This window comes from Triticum aestivum, chromosome 7D (assembly GCF_018294505.1).
Source record: "Triticum aestivum cultivar Chinese Spring chromosome 7D, IWGSC CS RefSeq v2.1, whole genome shotgun sequence".
In the NCBI taxonomy this organism is placed as follows: domain Eukaryota; kingdom Viridiplantae; phylum Streptophyta; class Magnoliopsida; order Poales; family Poaceae; genus Triticum; species Triticum aestivum.
This window is the reverse complement of record NC_057814.1, coordinates 497,189,062-497,197,133: the sequence shown is the minus strand read 5'-3', so window position 1 is coordinate 497,197,133 and position 8,072 is coordinate 497,189,062.

Sequence of the window (8,072 nt, the reverse complement as noted above, 5' to 3'; positions counted from 1 at the left end):
ATCTAGCTAATGGCATCTATCCGAGATGGTCAACATTTGTGAAGACTATCTCAAACGCTGTGCCAGGAGGCAAGAAGTCCCACTTTGCGAAGGTTCAGGAGGCTTGCTGGAAGGATGTCGAACGGTCATTTGGTGTGCTCCAATCTCGATTTGTTGTTGTCTGGTACCCAGCTCAGACTTGGTCGAAAGATCAAATGTGGGAGATCATGACTTGTTGTGTCATGTTGCACAAAATGATCATTGAGAGCGAGCATGAAGAGCCAGTGTTTGACACTGAACCATACTACAGGCAGGGTCCTCTTACCCAAGTTGATCACCAGCTACCGGCAACCTGGACTGCCTACCTCAATATGCGTCAAGAGATCCGAGACCCACAGGTGCATCAAAAACTGCAGCACGATCTGGTGGAGCACCTATGGAGGCTCAAGGGCAACGCCTAGCTCGATGTGTGATGAAATATGAGTTTTTACTTCTTAAACTATATAATTTGTATTGAACTATTTGTTTGAACTATTTGATTTCTATTGATTTTCTGTGATGAACTATGTGATGAAAAAATTATTTATGTTGAATTCATGCCGAACCACGACGAATATGGGCCGATTCGCGCCGATATCGGGCCATTTTTGCCGAAAGTGGGCCGAATAGCGGGCACATTTGCACCAAAATGGGCCGATACCGGCGCCTGGGGGCGACGACTGGGTACCAAACCGCCCTAGAGCCGATTATACCGCCGGCTCACGCCAGGCGGTGATTTTTATGCCTCCTGGGGGGCCAACGGCTGGAGATGCTCTTAGTCGCTGTTGTCATTTCCGACACGCTTTGAATCTCGCCCGGAGTGGAGCTCGTGCCTCAGTTGCATACGCCCGGTGACAAGCACTTGATCTATTTGCCGTGCGCGGTGGCCATGTACTTGAGCAGCCTCGACAGTGTGGAGCATGGAGACTGACTGGCGGAGTCGAACCCGGACATGGATCCGTCCAGCAGCAGCCAGTAGGGCCGTGCACGAGGTCGCCCATGGACATCCTCCGCTCGCCCCAGGACACACCGGTGACCCTCGATGGGCGACGGCCGCAACCTGCAATGCGTCTCCTTTGCTCCTGCTGCGCAAAGCCGCTCCTTAGAGGCACCACGACGATGGGCGTGGCCTTGGCGTGAAAAAAGGGCACGCCGTAGACTTGTTGTGTGCCCCTCGCCGCCACCGTCCGAAAAATGTGGCAAGCGCATGGCAGGTGGTTGATAAAATGCCAAAGAAAACCATGCCACGTCACCAAAAAAACCACTCAAAGCAGTATCAGGGACTAAAGTTATCCGGTTTGAGAAGTTGAGGGACTAAGAGCAACTCCAATGGGGCGACCCATTTCATCCGCCCGCGTCCGTTTGGGTCGGCGTGGATGATATGTCTCCAACGTATCAATAATTTTGATTGTTCCATGCTATTATATTATCCATCTAGGATGTTTTATATGCATTTATATGCTATTTTATATGATTTTTGGGACTAACCTATTAACCTAGAGCCCAGTGCCAGTTTTTGTTTTTTCCATGTTTTTGAGTATCGCAGAAAGGGAATACCAAACGGAGTCCAATTGACCTGAAATTTCACGGAGATCATTTTTGGACCAGAAGAAGCCCACGGAGTACCGGAGATGGAACAGAAGAGTCCCGAGGCCACCACGAGGGTGGGGGCGCGCCCCCTACCTCGTGGCCGCCTCGCGGACCCCCTTGACTTGTTCCCGATGCCAACACCTCTTATATATCCCCAAACTTCCAGAACATAACCTAGATCGGGAGTTCCGCCGCCGCAAGCCTCTGTAGCCACCAGAAACCAATCGGGACCCCGTCCCGGCACCCTGCCAGAGGGGGGATCCCTCACCGGTGGCCATCTTCATCATCCCGGCGCTCTCCACGACGAGGAGGGAGTAGTTCACCCTCGGGGCTGAGGGCATGTACCAGCAGCTATGTGTTTGATCTCTCTCTCTCTCGCGCGCGTTCTTGATTTGGCACGATCTTGATGTATCGCGAGCTTTGCTATTATAGTTGGATCTTATGATGTTTCTCCCCCTCTACTCTCTTGTAATGGATTGAGTTTTCCCTTTGAAGTTATCTTATCGGATTGAGTCTTTAAGGATTTGAGAACACTTGATGTATGTCTTGCATGTGTTTATCTGTGGTGACAATGGGATATTCACGTGATCTACTTGATGTATGTTTTGGTGATCAACTTGCGGGTTCAGTGACCTTGTGAACTTATGCTATCGTTTAACGCCCCTAGCTAGGCATTGATAATTTTAATGATGCTCACATGAAAGACAAGAATTGAAGCGCAAAGAGGGCATCATAAAATATGTGAAAATCACATCTAAGTCTAACATACTTCCTATGCATAGGCATTTTATAAGAAAACAAATTAGCAAGACAAGCAAGATCTAGCATTTGCAAGGAAGAAGAAAGAAACAATAGCAATCTCAACATAACGAGAGGAAATTTGGTGACATGAAAATTCCTACAACCATATTTTGCTCTTTCATAATAATTACATGTAGGATCATAATCAAATTCAACAATATAGCTATCACATAACATATTCTCTATATGATCCACATGCATGCAAAGTTGACACTCTTCCAAAATAGTGGGATTAACATTAACTAAAGTCATGACCTCTCCAAACCCACTTTTATCGAAAACTTCATAAGATTGAACATTCTCCAAATATGTGGGATCTAAAGTTGACACTCTTCCAAACCCACTTTCAATATTATTGCAAACATTATTATCAATCTCATATTCATCATGGGGAGTAAATAAATTTTCAAGATCGTCTTGCTCCTCAAACATGCTATTAACTTCCTCAATAAAAATGATATTCCTTGGGTATCTCTCATTTGGGACTCTTACTACCATGGAAGGGTGCCTCAAGGACCATCTACTTGTGGCTCTTTCTGGTGGAAGGATATTTGCAAGGTTATGCTGAGTTTTAGAGAGTGTCCTTGGGTTGAGGTTAATGATGGTGACACTGCTCTGTTCTGGTCAGATAACTAGAATATTGGTGATGAGGTCTCTCCTCTTCAATCAAGATTTCCTAGGTTATTTTCTTATGTTAAGGACCCATGGATTACAGTCAAGGAGTTCTTCAGTTCTCAGGATATTGTACAGCATTTTCATCTCCCCGTGTCTGCTCAGGCTTTTGGAGAGTTGGGCATGATCCAATCTATGATGGGTTCTCATAGCAGAGTATCTGGCTCTAAGGATGTGTGGTTTTGGCAGAACTCTTCCAAGCAGTATAGACCCAAGATGTTTTACTCCCACACATTTCAGTCCGAAACCTTTAACCCTCTACTATGTTGGATATGGAAATCATCCTGTACTCTCAAGATTAAGGTGTTTGCTTGGATGCTCATCATGGACAGGCTGAATACTAAGGATATGGTGGAAAGAAGGCATTGGCACATGGAGGATGGTGTGCATTGTAGACTCTGCCCCCTGCAGGTTCGAGAGACCAGGGATCATCTTTTCTTCAACTGCAATTTCAGTGTTCGTGTCTGGAATTACCTGCAAATTGATTGGCCTGCAGGGAACTCTATGTCTGATGTGGCTATTCAGGCTAGGAATGATTTTGACAAGCCTTTTTTCTCTGAAGTGGTGTTCACTGCATGTTGGAACATTTGGATCATTCGAAATGCCAAGGTTTTCAGAAATGAGAGGGCCAGATTTTATAAATGGCGTGCTGCTTTTAGGCATGATATCTCTTTGTTGCAATATAGGATTAAATCTGCCTACAAGGATGACCTTCTCAAGTGGATCTCTTTCCTTCCCTCTTAAGGCTTAGTGTAGTAAGGCTTTTATGCCCCCTCCTCTCCTTTTAGTTTAGTTTCTTTTTCTAGATTACTTCTTGTAATCAGCTTTTGTATCTTTGTTACTTTGTTTAATAAAGTTTTTTGATATGCTGTGGGGGTTTGCCCCACAGTTCCCAGTCAAAAAAAATCATGATCATTGCAACAAATAGAGGACATAGCAAAACTAGCATCCCCAAGCTTAGGGATTTGCATATTATTAGCACAAATTACATCAATAGAGTTTATAATAAAATCATTGCAATCATGCTTTTTATTCAAAGATCTATCGTGAATCGCTTCATAAAGTACTTCATCACAATTTTCAGATTCACGAATTTCAAGCAAAACCTCATAAAGATAATCTAGTGCACTCAACTCACTAGCAATAGGTTCATCATAATTGGATCTCTTTAAGAGATTAGCAAGTGGATGAGGATCCATAAAATCTTAGCAAGCGATGATGCAAGCAAAAGAAGGAACATGGTAAAAGGGGAACGGAAAAGAGGGTGAATAAAATGGCAAGGGTGAAGTGGGGGAGAGGAAAACGAGAGGCAAATGGAAAATAATGTAATGCGAGGGATAAGAGTTTGTGATGGGTACTTGGTATGTCTTGACTTGTGCGTAGACTCCCCGGAAACGCCGCCAGAAATGGCTCGTTGTCGGGAGTCAAATCTTGACTTGACTTGGTGTAGGCCTCCCCGGCAACGGCGCCAGAATCCTTCTTGCTACCTCTTGAGCACTGCGTTGGTTTTCCCTTGAAGAGGAAAGGGTGATGCAGCAAAGTAGCGTAAGTATTTCCCTCAGTTTTTGAGAACCAAGGTATCAATCTAGTAGGAGGCCACGCCCAAGTCCCTCGCACCTACACAAACAAATATAAACCTCGCAACCAACGCAATAAAGGGGTTGTCAATCCCTTCACGGTCACTTACGAAAGTGAGATCTGATAGATATGATAAGATAATATTTTTGGTATTTTTATGATGAAGACTAAAAGTAAAGGAAGCAAAATAAACGGCGCCAGAAATAACTTGTTGTCGGGAGATTAATATGATGGAAAATAGACCCGGGGGCCATAGGTTTCACTAGTGGCTTCTCTCAAGAGCATAAGTATTACGGTGGGTGAACAAATTACTGTTGAGCAATTGACAGAATTGAGCATAGCTATGAGAATATCTAGGTATGATCATGTATATAGGCATCACGTCCGCGACAAGTAGACCGACTCCTTCCTGCATCTACTACTATTACTCCACACATCGACTGCTATCTAGCATGCATCTAGAGTATTAAGTTCATAAGAACAGAGTAACGCTTTAAGTAAGATGACATGATGTAGAGGGATAAACTCATGCAATATGATATAAACCCCATCTTGTTATCCTCGATGGCAACAATACAATACGTGCCTTGCTGCCCCTACTGTCACTAGGAAAGGACACCGCAAGATTGAACCCAAAGCTAAGCACTTCTCCCATTGCAAGAAAGATCAATCTAGTAGGCCAAACCAAACTGATAATTCAAAGAGACTTGCAAAGATAACCAATCATACATAAAAGAATTCAGAGAAGATTCAAATATTGTTCATAGATAACCTTGATCATAAACCCACAATTCATCGGTCTCAACAAACACACTCCAAAAGAAGATTACATCGAATAGATCTCGACGAGAATCGTGGAGAACTTTGTATTGAGATCCAAAGAGAGAGAAGAAGCGATCTAGCTAATAACTATGGACCCGAAGGTCTGAGGTAAACTACTCACACATCATCGGAGAGGCTATGGTGTTGATGTAGAAGCCCTCCGTGATCAATGCCCCCTCCGGCAGGACGCCGGAAAAGGCCCCAAGATGGGATCTCACGGGTACAGAAGGTTGCGGCAATGGAATTAGGTTTTCATGGATGCTTCTGTTGGTTTGGGGGTACGTAGGTATATATAGGAGGAAGAAGTATGTCGGTGGAGCAACGTGGGCCCCACGAGGGTGGAGGGCGCGCCTAGGGGGGTAGGCGCACCCCTACCTCATGCCCTCCTGGTTGCTTTGTTGACATAGGGTCCAAGTCCTCTGGGCGATCCAGGGCACACGGTTCAGTCCAATGAACCGTTTGCGATGAGGCAGAACAAAAGAAACGGGCAGCCTGATGAAGGCGTGTGCAATGTACAGCATACGGTTCACTCGGATGAACTGTTTGTGATTAGGCAACACAAAAGAAATGGTCAGCTAGATCAAGGTGTGTGCGATGTACAACATACGGTTCACTCGGATGAACTGTTTGTGATTAGGCAACACAAAAGAAACGGTTAGCCAGATCAAGGTGTGTGCGATGTACGACATGCGGTTCACCCGGATGAACTGTTTGCGTTGAGACAAGAGAACAGAAATGGTTCAATATAACAAATGCCATAAATATCGCAAGGTTCAAATTCAAAGATTACAACGCCCAAATTCAAACATTGCCTGCTGCGTCATTTCTGAAAAGGGATGAGCCGCTGAAAAGTCATGTATGAGTTTGACACAATAACTTCCAATTGCTTTGCCATATGCTCTTCCAATACGAAGTTTGGCATTTTTGGAGGCACTTCCATTCCGCAGTACCAGCCGCCTCTGATACCATTGATCTTTCCTAATTAAATGCGTGTTCAACCTCAGTACCCTCAGCACCTTTGCTCTGGCAAGAAAGAACATGGCGAGTGTAATCTCCAGTGGGGTCCCTCGGTAGGAGTTCAAAGTAATATTTGAGAGATGCAGATCCAGACATTCGATGTGATTGTCGTTATCAACATCTTCCACCGGGCCTAATATGCACTGCAAAAGAAGAGAACGTGTTAGTGCCTACATGCAGTTTTGAACACTGCTACACACCCATTTGGTTTGCAGGATTTGTAAAATGCACCAACGTGCCATCTTCGATCTGTCATGATTAACATGGGCATTAATTTGATTACAATCTAGAAACATGTTGCCTTCTTCACAAGAGGTTGGATTGGATGAAAAATTCCCTAAGAAAACTAGTACAGATGAATCCAAAGGAGAAATGCTTATGGACGATTGTAACCATATGAATGAAGCAACCAATATGGGGTGGGGGTGTATGTCCTAAAATCCTCCAAAATTCCTTAAGAAATCGTAGTACATAGTCATTGTAAACTTGGGAAAAGGTGCAAAAAATTGACCTCCCTTATGGTTAACATTTAACAGGAAAGAAACATCACCTCGATATACAACTTCTTCAGGCACGGAAAGCATCTCAGGCAACTGAAAACTTGGTCCAGGTTGGGGACGACAGATTCTAGTGCCAAGACCTTCACTATGCCCAGAGTCTGGGTGAAGCTTCACTGGATGACAGACGAACATACATCTTCAAAACTAGAAATAACGTTGATATCAAGAAGGAGAGGTATATAAGGCGACTGTTGTACCTGAAAGTTGTAGTATTTGACAGACGAGTAGCCCACCACTTTCAATTTCGGCGCAGAAATGACATTGATTCTTGTTGGACCTTGTTGATCCACTACAAGTAATCTCTCAAGTGAAGGTGTGTCCTCGATGACCATATTGTGGTCCACCTTTTGTGATCTCTCATTGCAGCACCAGCAACACACATGAATAGTGCGGAGAGTCCTGGAGGTGATGTGCAAGGTACTCGACCAATTCATCGCCTGAAGACGAAGGAACTCGAGTGCAGTACAGCCGCGGAGCAGGCGCTCCATGTCATCCTTTGGGATGCGGACGGCGACGAGCTCGAGGTGCTCCAGTCGTGGTAGAAAAAGAGCGGGCGCGTCATTAAGGGGGGATGGCAGTTCATGAACTTGGCGAGGCGCAGCGTGGGCGCGAAGCACAGCGCGGACGTTGGCAGCAAGCTCATATGCCCATCATTATAACTTAGCTTCTCGAGCTGATATATGGCACGGGATCGGAACCACTCGTCAAGCTTGGCTCGCTCCCTGCCATTGGAACAGAACTTGCTTGCGATAAGGCCTTTGATTGGTCCATGGTGACTGCCGAGGATCTGGGAGAACGCATCCAAGCTTTGGCGATAGCCATGGCAGAGCTTGTGGGCGTGGAGGAGGTCGACAGGGGTGTGGAGCCATAGGGTGCGCCACCGCCGGGAAATGGCGGCTGTCCTCGCCCGATTTCTGATTGGGAGGAGGGATATGATGACTATCAACATATCATCGGGGAGGTTGTTGATGAAGTCTAGGCCTGCTGGAGTAGCTTGCGATTCTTTCTCGACCC